Raw genomic sequence first — 17,566 nt, 5'->3', positions numbered from 1 at the left:
CACTGTTGGGTCAGGGCAAACCCACTTCTTTCTTTTTAAGCAGGAGAAGCTCCAGCCTCTGTGTGTCTGAAATCCCTAAGTCTAGTTCCTCCTTTCACTGAGCTGCCTCTCCTAGCATTGTTTCCCTACTTAGGCAGCATGAGGAAAGGTAGAACCTAAAATAGAAGAACCTGTATTTTATAAGGCCTGACTTTTCCCACTCCCAGCATGCTTTGCTAAAAGGATAGTGATAGCCAGGGATCCCCTTCCCCACACTATCTGTGGAAGAAAACCCACCAGGTTTGGGGAACACTGTGAGGACAGACTGACCTTCTAAAGTTTCTTCCTGGTGAGTCACACTTTTCCAAGAGCTTGGCTTTTTCCTTTTTTCCCCTGTGAGAGTTTACTCTGTGACAAAGTAACGTGATGTGGCTGCTATTTTAACAAATTCATGTTTTTTCTTGAATAGATTCAATAGCTCTGACAGTTACACATTTGAACAACAACAAAAAATAGCCCCTGGGCCACATGCTTTGTTTGAATGACATGTATATAACTCCTACTGATCTGAGCAGAAGTTGATTATAGGGATTGAGGACAGTGTGTGGCTAGCAAGTTGCAAAGCCTGGAGGGTTTTTTCAATGAAAGCCACGGGACACGCTCCATTTGTGCTGTGACTGAGAATCATTCCATGAATTGCTCTGGACAAATGCTCCTTGTGAAGTACCTGATCCACCAGGCTTTAAAGTCAATGGGAGTCTTTTCCAGTGGCTTCGCGGGGCATTGGATCAGGCTGTTCACTCATAATTGGTCACTTCTCATTATCAGAGGGGAAAAATGGAGGTAGATAAAATACAAATGAGATGGGCCAATTCAAATGGCGATTTCAACCCATCCCCCTCCCCATCCCCACCCCTATCTGCATCTGGTGTCCTTGGATCTGTGATTTAGGAACTTTGATCCAAATAGATGTAATTTCCATAGAAATCGCATGGCAATCTGGAACAAAAATCCTTGCTTCCCTGCTTCCTTGGACTCTAAAGTCCAAATTTCCAAAGGTGGTTGTACCCAATGGTGTGCATTCCCAAATCTCTCATGTCTTCACAGAGTGGTACCGAGACATGGAATTACCCTGCAGGATTTATGAGTGCAAAGATATATAACCTATTATAAATATAGCACCTTTATACAATTTCCATTTGGTGTCGTCAGGACAGGAGCTCATGCCAGAACATTCATGGCCTTGCTCTGTCATGCAACACCAGGAGAAATTCATTGTTGATGGATTTTAAAGAGAAGCGAGCAGAATCATAATATTGTCTGTTGCATGCTCTAACATTAATACCGGAGTTAATTTGGATTTACAAAGTGAAAATGTCAAGCTTCATTTATATTCCATGGCCAGCATTAATTACCTTTCCCTTTTCTTAGCAACCACTCTTGTGTTCTGTTTCTTCACTTAAAGCCGATAATAAGCTGTCCGTCTGCATAACCGTTCTGCTGACACAAATCATGATGGATATGAAAAGCAATAAAAAGCTAGTCTAATGAGACAGTGCTAAGAATGAGAGAGGGGAAAAAAAATTGAACCATGTTCTTTAATCATCAATGTACAAAGCCAACTGGAAAAAAAATTCAAAGAAGCCTCGTTTCTATTTAAATGTAAAAGACACTGAAATGTTTTAAGAATATCAGAAATCCATAGTTTACTTCAAAAGTATTATCCATGTAATCCCAGCCAAAAAATAACCTGGCATTCAAAAAAGGCTAATGGCTTCTCTTGCTTAGATTTTCAAAGTGAAAATGTAAAATTCTGTCTGTGGATTCAACGAGATCCCTTTGGATACTCAAAATGCATTCAATTGCACTAAGGGCCAAAAAAATAGCACTGACATTTCGCAGGTAATACTAAAAAAACCTTAGTAGTAAGGGCCTGATTCTGATCTCACACTGGTTTAAATCAGGATTAACGCAACTGAAGTCAACAGCTATACCAGTATAAAACAGATCTTAACAGTTTAGTCTATTAGAGAATGAAGTGGAATTATAATCAACGCCACGTGGGCTGATAGTGGTTTTTGAGCCCAAGACCCACAAAACTAGAAACGTGAGCCTTGACTTCTTCCCCTAAAGGAGTAAGGGCAGATCCTTCAGCAGTGTAAATGAAGTCAATGGAGCAATACTGATCTATGCCTGCTAAGGCTCTGGCCCTTTGTCCTTAAATTGTAACTAGCAGCAGACTTATAAACCTCTTATATGGACCAATTACTAGCAAGAGATTAGACATTATGCTAGTATGGGTTATAGTGTCATAAGCCCATAGATAACACCAGGGTCTTCAACTGCTGTAGGCTGTTGCTTGATCATCTTACTGCTAAAGTATGTTTATCTGTATTTCTAGCCTGTGTTATGTGAGTACATTGGAATCACTGTTCTAAAGTGTCTGGGGGGGGGGGTCTAAGGAGTCCTTTAACAATCACAGAGCATCAGTAAAGGTTCCTGTAGTCAGAAGGCCCAGGAGATGCCACTGGGGTTTTGAGTGGAAGAGGATATACAGGATTAAGGATTTTTAGAACAAGATAGACCTTTCCGCTTCTGGGCCACATAAGCCCTTGTTCAAGACATCATTCCTAGGAAAATTAAGCTACCGTAAGAGCTGTTAGCTGTGTTTAGAGTTTACATTTAATTTTCTCTCACGGTGTAATTGTGTGTGTGTATGCACAGGTCTAGCTTTGAACAGTAAAAGCAGATCCTTGTGCGTCTGCCTTGTTTATTTGCCTTTGCCAATGGTCTTGCTAGGGAAGGAAGGTTCTGTGGCTGTCACTGAGACTTAGGAGATCTGGACTCTATTCCTTTTAAGTCACTGTAGTCATGTCACTTGGTCTCTCTATTTGCACTTTAGAGCTTCATCTGCTGGGGTTATCTATCACTTGGGACATCTAGGCTGAGACTTCCGATGTTGCCTAAGTGATTTAGATGCTCAGGCCCGTTAGAAATTAATAGGAATTGGGCATCCAAGTCCCTTAGGCAACTTGAAAATTGAAGCTGTGTTTGTGGAATTCTGACAAGCAAACGATGTACAGGTTGTTTCCCTCATCTCTCAGCTTTATATGGACAGGACATAGTCAGTGCCTCAGCAAAAGTACTTGGAACTTATTTTGTCAGAAGCACATTTTGGGGCCATTAGGTTTCAACCAGACATTGGGCCAAAGCCTGGGAAGAGCTTGTTAGAGTTGCAGTAGCATTTCAGATGACTGAGACTCTTATAAGGCCCATATTGCTGTGTCTGAGAAGAATAACAGAAGCAAGTCATTGTTTATTGAACAGTGGTATTACTTTGGCAAGTGTCATGTTATCCGGCATGTGGTGCTGTTACCGTGGTAATGCAATCCACATAACATGAAAAAATGGACAAAAGAAGAGAGAAATAATTCCACAGGCATCTTTTGTCTGAGAATGCTGCTGAAAAGCAGGGCCGCTAACGAACGGCGACTTTATTTGTATGCGGAGCCCTATTGTTTAAAATTATTGTTCATTGCCCTGAGGATCAGTGGGAGCACCAAGCTTTTGTTTCCCATAAAATCCTTATGGCATGCACAAGAGGGATCGCTTTGATTAACATGCCTGCTCCAAAGTGCAGAAAGGCTATACCCTTCTAACCAGAGGGTAAAAAAATATTTGTTTGCCAGAAAAGGAGCATGGTTATCTGGACCGATCCTCAGCTGATGTAGCTTCATTGAAGCCAGTGGAGCTGTGCCAGTGGACACCAGACGAGGATCAGGCCTATAGTATCTATTGATGACAAAATTGGCAGCGCTGGCCTATCGTGTATATTCACACCATTCCTTCTGCTTCAAAAATGCCTTGAACATTTGACCCCCGTCCAGATGGGCCAGATCAGCAGAGCTCCTGGCTCATGTTCTCTAGCATCTTACCCTAGGAGCCAATTTCTATGACTCTTTTGAATGTCAAGCCACAAACGATGGCTGCCCTGCATCGGAGCATTAAAGGTGGGGAGAGGCAGCCTCTTTGTGTCCCACCACCAGGGCACGGCACGGCCATAATTTGGATGGCTACCGTGGGGTGGAGTAGGAGAGGTGACTGGATACTGAGCCTTACGACTCTGCAGGAATTGCCGAGCAGGAATGTCTAGGTGGAATAGATTCATGGCATTAGGAAGGCCCGGCTGTAGGGCATTGGCTATATGATTTCAAAAACTGCAGCTCCGCATGGGGCCTCTAAACTCAGCCGTCTGATTACCTTCCCACATCATCATCTCGCTGAACTCCTTAGCTGATGGGACGGTCTCTGGATTTGTAAACTGGGTGCATATAAACCCCCCTTCCCTAACAGGGTAAATTAAGAGAGAAGGAATCAGTGTTTGGGGTCAGATGAAAGTGAATGATTACCGCACTTTCTCTTACACATGGGGCCTGTTAAGGGTTGACAAAACTTTTGTTTTACCCTTGAAACTTCACCCTTTGCCTCTTAACGCAGAATCTGGTGGAAGAAAAATATGGCTCTGAGGACTTATCATAGCATCAGAGGGGAAGAGGTCCCTGTGTGGGTGTTCACCCCCAGGCACACACAATAAATTACACAACGCTCTCCAAGTGTAAAGAAAACAAGCAGATAGCTGGACAAGCCGCAGAACAAAACGAATTTACCCTTTAAGGTTTGATTATTTCCCAGGCCACAGAACCATTCACATCTGGTATCTACAATGGGGACCAGGTTCACAGGAAGTCATGCAGATCCCTGAAGGTCTCAGTGATGCGGAAACAATGTGTGAACTTCCTGCACATGAGACTATGCATGATGCGGGGTGCTGTAAAGGCTTTAGCTGCTTCACCTCTACACTCATCTGACGTGTCATGTACAGCCAATGCCTCACTGTCTACCTCCAACTCCTGCATGGTTCACTCCACTGAAACTGTGCCTGCCCATGTCTCGAACAACCTTTTCCTGCCCTAATGTTGGGGTCTCTACTCCCATTCCCATTCTCTACATACTAGGCAATGCTGCCTCCCAAAGAGACGGACAGACCAAGATGCTGGGTTCACTGCATTGCAGTTATACAGGTTATGCGGCAGCAGCGCTATACGGATATACAATAATTGTGAGGCAGTGTCACTTATGCGCTCTTTCTCCCAGAGGCTTCCCATGGAGGTTGCCATGGAAATCTAAACTGAATACATTTTTAAGTATAAATATGTCTCTTCTTTCCTTTTTGTCAGCTGCGGTTTGTAGGGACTGTATCTTTACTGCTGACAGGGAGGGAGTGGGAGAGAAGTAGGTCCTAGACACAAACAAGGGCAAGTCAGTTCCAAAGACCATTGATTGTTGCGTGGTGCTTAGCACTGCTTGGCAAGAGACACACACTGCCCTAGACTCCCAGAGATGACAGTGGGACTTTCCGGGCACTTACACCCAGTCCTGTAGGGGGTTAAGGGGATAGGAAAAATGTTTGCACACAGTTGCCCTTTCCTTATAGGGACCCCTACTCCATGACACTCCAAAGCAGAGCAGTTTCAAGTGATAGGCCACTATACCTCTCCTGATGCAGCAAGACCAAGGTACAGAACTGCATGCCGTCCGTCTTTCCCTGGCACAGGGTTCTTCAGACTATGTTCAGTGTCCACAGTTGTCTGCAAGGAAATCCCTTAGTCTTTAAACCATGCTGTCCTAATGTCCCCTCTAAAGGTTTACCATGAGAAGGAGCAGGCCGCTGAGTGTTATTTTGGCTGGCCAATGCCATCTTTGCTGTTGGTTGCGCCTGTTTTCTTGGAGTGGCCTATGGGTTGAGCACAGCTGGTACACAGCACTTTCCTCTGTATTAAATGGAGGGGCAGCATGACAATAACTTTATTCTGGCATAGGACATCCCTTTACAGTGGTGCCCTTTGCAGCTTTTCATTCCCTTGCCTGGGACAACCTGGCATAGATTTTCCAAAAGAGAGCATATTTAATCTGTGGCGCTTGGGGACCCAAAGAGTTTCACCTTATGCCCACTGAAACAGCCGGAAAAACTCCCAGTGACTTCAGAGGCCCAGTAAAAGAACTGCAGGGTCGCTTAGGTTGTAAGCTCCTTGGGGCAAGTACTGTCTTTTTGTTTCGTGTTTACAGCGTCTAGTACGCTGGGTTCTAGTCCATGCCTGGGGTTGGGAGGTGCCACAATAATACGAAGAAGAAGAAGAATGGGGTATTGTAACCCATGCTGAGTGTGGATCAATGTCTTCCTCTAGTGACTGAACAAAGTAGAGGTTAATGAGTCTGCTACTGCCTCTAAAATAACTTAGTCCTTTAGTCCACATATTAGAGCAGAGGTGGGTAAACTATGGCCCACGGGCCACGTCCGGCCCACGGGACCGTCCTGCCCGGCCCCCGAGCTCCTGGCCCGGGAGGCTAGCCCCGGCCCTCCCCCGTTGTTCTCCCTCCCCTGCAGCCTCAGCTCACTCGCTCTGCCGCTGGCGCAAGGCTCTGAGTGGCGGGACTGTGAGCTCCTGGGGCAGCACAGTTGCAGAGCCCGGTCTGACCTGGTCTCTGTGCTGCATGGTGGCCCCGCTCCAGCCAGGTGGCCCAGCTGTAAAGCCACCAGCCACCGGTGCTCTAGGCAGTGCAGTAAGGGGCTTGATAGAGGGCAGGGGAGTTTGGGGTGGTGTTCAGGGGGCGGCGGTGTGGATAGGGGTTGAGGCAGTTGAGGGGGGCGGGGTTGAATGGGGGCAGGGCTCCCAGGGGGGCCGTCAGGAAGGAGGGGGGGTTGGATGGTGCCGCAGGGGACAGTCAGGGGCAGGGGTTCTGGGGGCAGTCAGGGGACAGGGAGAAGGGGTGATTGGGTGGGGCAGGGGTCCCAGAGGGGCCATCAGGAATGAGAGGAGGGGTTGGATGGGGCAGCGAGGTCTGGGGGTGGTCAGGGGACAGGAAGCGGGGGTATGTGGATGGGGCATGGGTCCTGGGGGGACCGTCAGGGAATGGGGGGGGTGGATAGATGGTGGGGGCCAGCCCTCCATACAATTTACGAAACCCAATGCAGCCCTCAGGCCAAAAAGTTTGCTCACCCCTGTATTAGAGGCTCATCAGTTCAGATATAGAGGTCCTAGGGTCAATTCCTCTTGATGGCCTGGTGAGGTAGCGTGTTGAGTATCAAAGAGCCAAATTTTGCTTTCGATTGCAAGGGTAGAACTCCTGTTGATCTCCCAACTTGGACCGTGGTGTGTCAAACTTTCAGCTCTGTCACTAAACTGGAAGGCTTCCTTAAAGCCCTAAACCAAAGGGGATTCGAGGTTGTTCGAGTTACTCTCCAAAACCACGTCTTCCCTTCACTCTTTGATGCAGGAGTTAAGTGTAATCTCCTGTAACTGCCCGGTCTAGGTAAGGACTTCACTGGGCCTAGTGCAGTAAGCTGATTTAAGCAGCACTTAAGCACTATGTGCAGCAATTGATTTGTAACCTAAACCGTGCTGCTGAATAGTTACTGCTCCAGTTCGGAAATCAGCAAGACCCCGTTGCTTCGGAAGGAGACTGTGCTATGTTAGCTGTGCTATGTTAGCTGTGCTATGTCTGCTGAACAGCGAATGCTGTGATGTAAATCCACCTGTGCAGGTTAGATCTTGCTGTAGCATGGTGCTTTCACGGCATGGCATAGGCTTTTGTTGCAAGGAGTTTAAAGAAAGCCCAAAAATAAAAATTAAGAAAAAAGCAAAGAAAAAAAGAATGTCTTCAGAGTTCATCTGAAGGGGGAGGGGGAAAGAAGTGCAATTGCGGGGTATATTTCAGCATATACTCATGATTTCATACACCGCTTAAGGGCTACATTGCGGATGGAATCTTCCAAAAGGCTTAGCCCAGCAACCAGGGTCAGCTGTTGAGAATAGCACAGCTCCCGTTTAGATACCTAAAGAAGTGATCAGATTTTCACAGCCCGATGTGCTGAGCTCTTTGAAAATCTGGCCGTAAATGTCACCATTAGAGCTGGTTGGAAAATGGGGGGGGGGGTTCCTGTGGAAAATAGCGACTTTAGAGCAAAAAATTAACTATTTCAGCCAAAACCAATGATTGGGGCGGGGGGAGCCTAGGGTTTACCGTGACCTGTTAACTCATTTTAAAACTAAAACTTATTTGCCACCTTCTCCATTTCCCTCCCCCCAACTCTAAATGTGTAAACTGCCACTGTTTGAGCTAAAAGACCAGTCCGTTAACCTGGAAGCTGTAGCGGATTCAGGTGTTATGTGGTCCAGTCACTACAGAGCTTTACATATGTTATTCTGATACTGGGACTTATTCTCAAGTATCAGGGGGTAGCCGTGTTAGTCTGTATCTACAAAAACAAGAAGGAGTCTGGTGGCCCCTTAAAGACTAACAGATTTATTTGGGCATAAGCTTTCTTGGGTAAAAACCTCCGAAGAAGTGAGGTTTTTACCCACGGAAGCTTATGCCCAAATAAATCTGTTAGTCTTTAAGGGGCCACCAGACTCCTTCTTGTTTTTGGGACTTATTCTGACTCTGGCTAGGATTTCACCTATTATCTTCCATGCTATATGAACCAGGTTGAGAGACAGCAGCATTCGAAGGAGGTCTGTTGATCACAACTGTTGTATTCCAATCGTATTTGTTTTTTCCCCTAAAGATACTTTGAATCTCTCCTCAGACACCAACTATTGATACTATAGGAAATTGGATAGAAAGACCCATCTGTTACCCACTGGGTTTCATCTTGATGAACTAGCCATGAACCTTTTGTTTTGTTCTGCCACCACCCCGACATGCAAAATCAGCTTCTATTCTATATCTTTTTTTCCCCCCGAATAGCCATATTTTTCTGGTTTCCACGCTGAAGCTGCAGGCTCTAATTGCACCCATTACCAAGTAAAACATAATCGTTAGCGATAACACCCAGCTCCACTGTAATGATCCAAATGTTTCATTGCAATATTCCAAATGCTGCACTGAAGTGAGTCCTGTGTTGAGGAGAATTATGAAATTCAGAGTAATAATGCCAATCTTTGAGAACAAAGAGACTCAATTATACAGCTCAAGGGTTTGCCGATAGCGCCTAAAAATAAATCAAGCTGCCAAATTGCGTGCTGCTTACTTTCTTTTTTTTCTCTCTACACATCAATTCACTTTTAAGGTATTTATCGCACATTGCCTTGGCCACTGTGGAATTGGAATCCTTCATCGATTTTTGAGCCCTGTCTTCTGTTGTCAGAACGCTCTTTGCAAAGGACTGTCACTAAACGCTGTTTGGTTTTGGGGGTTTTTTGACTAACAGGCTGAAGATCCTGGTGTGCGATTTTATTAATACCAAATCTTGATGGGACAGAGCAATTAGGGCCACCTCATCGCCTAAAATGTGCACAAATCGTGTTAAGAGCTTCATGTAAAGTACTGCGCAGAGGAAGCCATTTGCAGTGTACTGCAACAAAGTGTATTGGTCCTACAAAACCTGCAACATATTCTTGAGTGCCATCTACTGGCAGATTATCTATTAACTATTTCCGTATATACAGAATCTCCCGTTCACAGAGCCCTCCTATAACAAATAGTATTGCAGTCTCATTTGCTCGTTAGAACGGTCTCTCTCAACTATGGTAATCACATCAAGGTTTCATGTAGCCCATATATCATTGTGCCTCCACTAGCTCTGGGTCTTTTCTATTTTAATTTTACAGTACTTCAGTATTTCCTGAGTCAAGCGCCCAGAGAATCACCAGATTGACTTAGAAACCATGAGATTTTAAAACATACATAACTTTTGGGTTCTTTTCATTTGCCTTCTGGTTTTTGAGCCTTTAGGGTGCACTTGAATCACATTATCCAGACTTTCTCTGCAGTAGTGAGGGCTAGAATCTTACTTTTTTTTAAATGAAAGCTGAGGTTCTCACCTAATCACATGCCTCCAGGAGCTGGGACTTTAAGAAACATACCAAATATGGCAAAACTCATGATAAAACCATGATAGTTGGTAGCACTGGTACTTTAAACCAAGATTACAAACTAAGGCCCAGATCTTCAAAATATGTAGGTGCCTAACTCCCATGGATCTAGTTCTTTGAGGATCTAGGCCTAAGGCTCCTGCAAATTCTCACCCACAAGTAGCCCTTATCCACCAAAGATGGAATTCCGCTGTCCAAAGAGCCCTAGGCTTATGCGCCATTGAAATCCCACTGTAGTGCTTGAAAGAAGGCTTGAGCTGGATTAAAGTGGTCCATAAACTTTGTGCTCGAACTATAGATGTAGCCATTGATTGTCACTTTTGCAGAGCGAGTGGTGGGATGGGGGGGGGTTGCTTTGAGCAACCAGTGAGGGCCATTCAGTTCAGTTCAGAGCACACTGAACCCAACAGCCGAGGTTTCTGTCAAATTTGCTATCCCTGTTAGGAGCCTGACGAAAAGAATAACTTTACTAAACCGACCCATGGATGAATAATGCTATGTAATCGCCTGTAGATGGTGCTCTTTATACTATATAACAGGTTTCAGAGTAGCAGCCGTGTTAGTCTGTATCCGCAAAAAGAACAGGAGTACTTGTGGCACTTGATGCATCCGAAGAAGTGGGCAGTAGCCCACGAAAGCTTATGCTCTAATAAATTTGTTAGTCTCTAAGGTGCCACAAGTACTCCTGTTCTTTTTGTTTATACTATATGTGGACCTATCTATCCAGATCTATCTTTTATAGAGAGCTCTCTTAATAACTCGAAGCAGACCAGATAAATTTTCTTTATAAATTTTCTGCTGCATTTGAATCCACGTTCTCAGGCACTAGGTCTATGGCATGAATGCTCAGCGGGGTAATGACCATCTGTGCAAACCACTAAACAGTGGTTAAATGGCAAGCCTAAATTGTTTAAATGGCATGTCTGGTGCTGTCTGCAGTTACTGGGCTCAACTCAGCCCACGTGTAAGGGGGTGCAACTTCCATTGGTATTTGAACTGTAACTAGGTGCTGAATTTGCCCTATCGTCACATTTTAGAGGACTGAATTGATGGTTACCAGCATAAAGTGGCCTACAGAGTAGGCCATTCTTTACTGTGGTTCCCTGCTCTGTTACAGCTGTTAAACAAGTCGATCTGACCTTCAACTACTTTTTCTAAAACTCTTCGTACTTTGTACTGTGCTTATTTTTAAAGCAGTTCATGAAATTAAAGTGACTATCTCCCGGCACAATGTATTTGTACAGGCTTCCAAGAAAAGAGGACGATGGCTTCAATTGGTAGTTTTCTGTTTCCACCAGGAGTCTGTGCCAATTAAGAGGATTATGCTTCTGCTGCATTATTGTTCCTTTTTCATGTTGCCTGTTTTAGCTTTGTCCTTAACAATTATATTCTGCCTATTCTGTCAGAGTTCCAGGAGCGCTTCTGAAGAATCTGCTCAATTTTGTGTTGCTTTTTTACTCTTATCCTTAGCTATGCTCTAGGCTTTGGGTTTTTGTTGTTGTTTTGTTTTACTCCACGCACTCTTAAATTATTTAGATCATATTTTAGCATAGTTATTTATTGCAATGTTGGCACAAGGAAAATGTTCATATTTGCTTTCTCACAGTGTGTGCATGGGGGTAGAGGGGGGGTGAATACCAGCTTTAAACTTCATTGCAGGAAATGATCCCCACCAACAAATAATGAAGAGCCACTGCAAAAGTTTCATCTGAACCACAAGTTGTTGTTCACCCTTCAGTTCATTTCAGCGGCTCCACTGTGAGCATAAAATCAAATACTCTTTCCCTACAGACACCTGGTCCTTGTGATTTCAGATGTATTTTGGTTTTCTTGTTTTATCTGCATGAACAGTTAGAATGGGTTTATAATTTGCTTGTGCTTCCATTTTATTATATCTCCCTTCCATCTGTTATTTTTATGTTACCATTCTCCTCTCGCTAATGCCAGCGGCTGTACTGTAAAAACTGATCTTGCATCTCAGAAACTTATCACCTCTCTCCAGAAATATATCTTGTGCATGATGGCATAAGAGCTACCTGGAGAGGAATGCAGGGATCTTTTATTAATGATTTTTTTGTAGCAGGAGCCTGCGTTTCAGCTGTTACTCATGCAAATCCTTCACTCTTTCCACTGCACTCTGCAAAGGTCCCAGAGCACTTTTCAAAGCAGAGATTTTTCTACATCTCAAAGTAGATCCAGGCCCCGTGAAAGTTCCAGTCATTAATATAGTGAATAATAACACTTTCCAAATCTACGGTGAGATTGTAAGATCTTTGGGGCTGGGACCATCTTTTTTTCTTATGGGTTTATACAGCGCCTAGTACAATGAGACATTTATTATAGATTGCAGCCACCAAAGCACTAGCACAATACAATAATAATAATTACATGGCCATATCTGAGGGTCTCAAAGCCAGGGCACTGGAACAGGAGGGGCAGGGCTGGCGCAACCCATTAGGCGACCTAGGCGGTTGTCTAGGGCACTACAATTTGAGGGGCGGCGACCGCGGCGGTATTTCGGCGGCGGGACCTTCTGCCGTCTCTGTGGGGGGCAGCATTTTGGGGCGGGACCTTCTGCCGCCCTCCTGAGGAGAGGCCAGGGGGCCATGGCTTCCCCACTTTTAAAAGGAGGAGGGTTATGCCCTCCCATTTTTTACTGAGCGATGGGGACGGAGAGGAGCGAGTGGGGGACAAGACCTTAGGGGAAGGGGTGGAGTGGGGGCCAGATCTTGGGGGAAGGAGTGGTGTAGGGATTCAGGGAGAAGAAATGACATGGGAAGTGGGGACACAATTTGGGCACCTGTAGCCCCCCACATTTTTAAGGCGCTTGTGCAGCCCCTGTCTCAGAGCACTTTATGCATGTTAATGGGTGAAATTCACCACTGTGGAGAAGGCCAGCCCAACAGCCAATTATTACCTTATTTGGTGTGTAGGCTTTGTGCTGGCCCTTTACACAGGGTTGAATTTCACCCATTAGTGAATTAAACCACACACAACAACTGAGGCGTGAGTGGTATTCTCCCTATTTTACAGATGAAGAACTGAGGCTCAGAAATATTTCATGTCTTGTCCAAAGTCACAGAAGAAGTTTGAGGTTGAACTGAGGATAGAAGCAAGATCTCCTAACTTCCAGTCCCATGCCTTAATTAGAAGATTGTGATGCCTTCTGTAACATATTGAATACTGGATAGGAGTTATAATTATTTATTAAGGCTGGAATTTTAGTGGTACTTGGTTGCCTGACTTCTTCAGTTCCCTTTGAAAATTCCAAATTAACTGTATTGTGGTAGCACCTAGAGACTCTAGCCATGTATCGGGACCTCATTGTGATTGGCACTGTTTGTGCCCAAAATAAAAAGATGCTCCTGACTCAAAGAGCTTATCATATAAAAGTTCAAACATATGACTAAGAGGAAGTTTATCTACCCTCTTTATATACATGCTTATATGTAACCTATATTTGCTACTACCACCAAGATCTGCACCTGCGGCGGCTCCACCCGGGCCCGCGCCCTAGGCTTCAAGGCGCACCGCAGCGGCCCTCCTACTTGTCGCGGCGTAGCCCCCGCGGCTCTCATTGCCGGCGACGGCCGGGTATTTTCGGTATTTTCCTTGGAAAGCGTCGCGGTTCCGGCGGCGTCCGGTGAGCTCTCGCTGGCCCTTGAAAATCCGGGGGAGATGGTGTAAATCTCGCGCCGGGCCGTACCCATATCCACAGCAGGTCTCCAAGGTGAGCAGCCTCTGGCATGTTAGAACAATGTAGGTAAGGGAAGTCGGCAAGCCGGATCCGTAACTTCGGGATAAGGATTGGCTCTAAGGGCTGGGTCGGTCGGGCTGGGGCGCGAAGCGGGGCTGGGCGCGAGCCGCGGCTGGACGAGGCGCCGCCCTCTCCCGGGGGGCGGCGGCGACTCTGGACGCGAGCCGGGCCCTTCCTGTGGATCGCCCCAGCTGCGGCGGGCGTCGCTCGCCTCTCCCCCTCCGCGGGGATGGGGGGGCCGGCGTTCCGCCTCAGCCGGCGCCTAGCAGCTGACTTAGAACTGGTGCGGACCAGGGGAATCCGACTGTTTAATTAAAACAAAGCATCGCGAAGGCCCGCAGTGGGTGTTGACGCGATGTGATTTCTGCCCAGTGCTCTTCTCCGCAGTTTTATCTGGTAAAGTATATGTAACCTATGCATTGCCTACAACCAAGTGTAGATTTCCCTTATCTTGTCTAACATAGACCCTTCAGGCATGCACATATATATGTGTGTGTGTGTGTGTTATTCCTTGAAGAATCTATATCTTAAACAAGATAAGTGGAATCTACACCTGTTCATGAGCAATGCACTCTCTTTTCTCCTATTTTAATTTTCCAGACATTAATGTAATTGAGTTTGGCCTCTTACCAAGAGGTTTTTGTTAAACCAGCAAGGGATGAAATTAATGATCACTAAGAAGATCTAATTCCATAGGTATGAGGCTGTTCATTACACATTTGTGGCGACTAACTAACCGTGCTCAAATAAATGCATGCAGATTTGTTTACCTTGCCAAAGTGCTAAGACGCATCCAGTCATGAGAACTCAACTGTTAAGACAGAAATCAATACAGAGATATTGAAAGGTCTTCAGGGTAGCTGGAAGGGACTAAACTGATGGTGAGCATTTGGGTCCAATAAATGTGTATAATTTAAAATGTATTAAAAGCATCAGCTGCTAAAACATCAATATTTAATTACCGTCCCCGACTGTGTCACCACAAATTTTGCAGGAGGAGAAGACGTTGTTGAGCTTGAAGGTGATGGCAATCCAAGAGGTGCTTGAAAGTCTTCTTTGCCCACATTCATCCTTACATTAACTTAAATGGATTTGCGTGAGGGAGGAATTTGGCCCCCTTCTTTCTTCATTTGCGGAGGAGAGGTCTCTTATTTAGACACTTATTCCACCACATTTTCTATGTGATTTCAAAATTGTTAGAAGGAAATCACATTAGGGTTTGAATTTTCGAAAGTGCTCAAGTCCCATTGACTTTGGAATCCTCTTAGTCCCATTTTAAAAAGTGACAAGCATTTCAGAGCTTAAGACTCACTGAAAGTCAATGATCTAATTGATCTAATCTAACACCTCCACAATTTCGCTAGATGCTCCTGAAAATGTTCATAAGTTTGACTATGGAGAAAAGCTGTAGAGAGAAGGGGTCCTGTATCTACCAGCTCCAGGTGAGACACTAGAACAGACTTAGGGCCTGCTCTTGTGAACCCTTACTTTTGGGACCTGGCTTTACTCATCAGAGTATTCCCTTTGAAGTCACTACTTACCGGTGAAAGTCACCTTCGGTGCAAGAAATCTGCATAAGTCTATGTACTACTTAAGTCCTATTCAGACCTTCTAAATTGGTGTAAGTATTGCATAGACTATGTATGGGTCTTCTGCACATTCCATCCCTTGCATATAAAGATTGCTGGAATAAGAGTGTGCAGGATTGGTCCTTAAATCTCCTCGCAGATACGACCTCCAGCTCGACCCAGTCCCCAGATCCTCCTGGTTCATAGACAGCAATTTTACCAGAGGATCCAAAAACTATGTTCTCCATGACTGATCTAGCAGGAGCTGTTGCTCAGGCTGTGCGTTTGCGGTTCCACAGGAGCCCATACAATATCTCAGTATTTACAGCTGAGTTTTGTTAACCCTTTATTAGCTGTAAGGAGCCATTTATGGGCATAGTTCCATTGGCTTCAAGGGAGTGATGTTGATTTTTCACCAGCTGAGGATCTGGCCCATGGTACTTTCCACTTATGGAATGGTGTCTAAAGACATTAAAAATATGTAAGATAGATACTGTTGATAATATATGCATGAGAGGTCATGGAACAGAAAAAAAAAAGAATGAAAAGACACCTGTTCCCTTACCACACACATCACGTACACGCACATTTAAAAAGCATACATAACTACTCTCCACTATCAACCCACTGCTTGTAAATGAAGCTAAGGAATGAATTAACAAGAAAAGTGAGGGAAGAAGGAGATAATTGCCACAGTATGTCTGAGCAAGTATTAACAATGATAAACTTTGGTGATAATTGCAGTGATATTTGGAAGTGAAAAGAAAATATAAGCACTTAAAATTTTAATGTATATATGGGGGTGTAGTAATTCTGTATTCATTTTGCCTGATTCTCTCAAACATTCATTAAAAGTTGGATTTGTAGATGAAGTGGTTTATTTTCTTTAAACCCTATAGGGATTTTAATTGCATAATGTAACTTCCCTACTAACCCACCACACACACAACACACACATCTCTCCAAATTGGCACAACTTTAATAGCCCAAATCCCTTCCCTTCCTAATGAACCCTGCACGATTTATGGTTGGCCAGATGTCAAAGGCACACACCCAACCAGGGCATGTGAAAAAAAAGCCAGTGTGCAACTTTATAAGCACTTTCAATATATGCGAGTAAAATCCTGGCCCCATTGAACTCAGTGAGAGTTTTGCTATGGTCTCTCTCAGAAAATCAAAGATGGAACCACATCCATTCCTAGTAGAACCTTGGGTCACTTCTGAAGGATAGGTGCCCCAGTGAGAATTCTCCGACCACTAGCAACAATCTACTCACCCAAAGTGGAATGACCAAAACAATAGGCATTCTGTCCCGAACCTGAAACCCTTGTCTAAGTTCCTTGCTACTGTATCATAACAGTTCACCATTTAATCCCACTAATGCTAATCCACTAGCCATTCCTCCATCACCATATTTATATAAGGCCAAATCCCAGGAGGTCCTGACCTTCCATTCAGCATATAACCTGCCAAGATGGGCCCAAAATGGAAACCCCAGACACCAGTTCACTGACATTGTGCCTCTATCTATTTAAACTGTCTGTTCTTTGGGAACAGGGAGCATCTCTTGGGTATGTCCAGTATCTAGCAAAATGGGGCCTCCACATCAGTTGAGGCCCGAAGGCACCACAATAATACAAATGACAGCACCCCGTAACCCTTGCAGGAACATGGGGCATCATTCTTCAGTCTAGAAGAAAGTCTCAGCAAACAGTAGTGAACAGAAACCCTCTACGTCTGTGACCTGATGAAAAGTGACTCTGGGTTCATACAGTCCAGCAGATGTAACAGACAGGAGAACGGTACAGAATCTCCTTGGGTGCAGCTTCTACTATGGTGACAGCCAACCTAAAATCTGGCTGCTGATGAGACAGAGTTTGAAAGCCTTATGCTTTGGCAATGCCGTGCAAGAGAGAGAGAAAGCCGGGTAACTGGCTATATGAGTGAACTAGCTTGGAGTCTGGCCCATCTGGAGATGTCAAGATGACAGTTCCCAACCAATTGATGATCTGGGGCCAAAGTGTTAATGCACTAACGCACTAAGCAATCACGCTGCCTCTGACTAATTTGCACTTTAACTGGCTCACTGTTAAAGGAATCCCTGTATTAGTTAATCCAAAGGCCATCTGCTGAAGATAATACATTTATTACTAAGAATCTACCTAATTCTATCTTACTAAGCATGCACATGGCAAATCTTAATCATTTTCACTTAGACACTCTATTATACATACCATGAAATTTAACAAGGTATGTCCTATCTAAGGCTGTAACACTGCAGCTGTGTGGACTAATTAGATAACACTCATTATTGTTCATTCAATTTG

General features: G+C 44.7%; 1 protein-coding gene across 1 annotated transcript in view; it reads left to right on the top strand.

Annotated features, from left to right (window-relative positions):
- EXO5 (exonuclease 5) overlaps positions 1 to 17,566 on the top strand; it is a 176,888-nt gene that overhangs the window by 110,998 nt on the left and 48,324 nt on the right. The window lies entirely within an intron of this gene.

This window comes from Chrysemys picta, chromosome 19, assembly GCF_011386835.1.
Source record: "Chrysemys picta bellii isolate R12L10 chromosome 19, ASM1138683v2, whole genome shotgun sequence".
Lineage (NCBI taxonomy): Eukaryota > Metazoa > Chordata > Testudines > Emydidae > Chrysemys > Chrysemys picta.
Note: the sequence above shows the minus strand (reverse complement) of the source record. Positions and strands in the feature narration are given on the sequence as shown.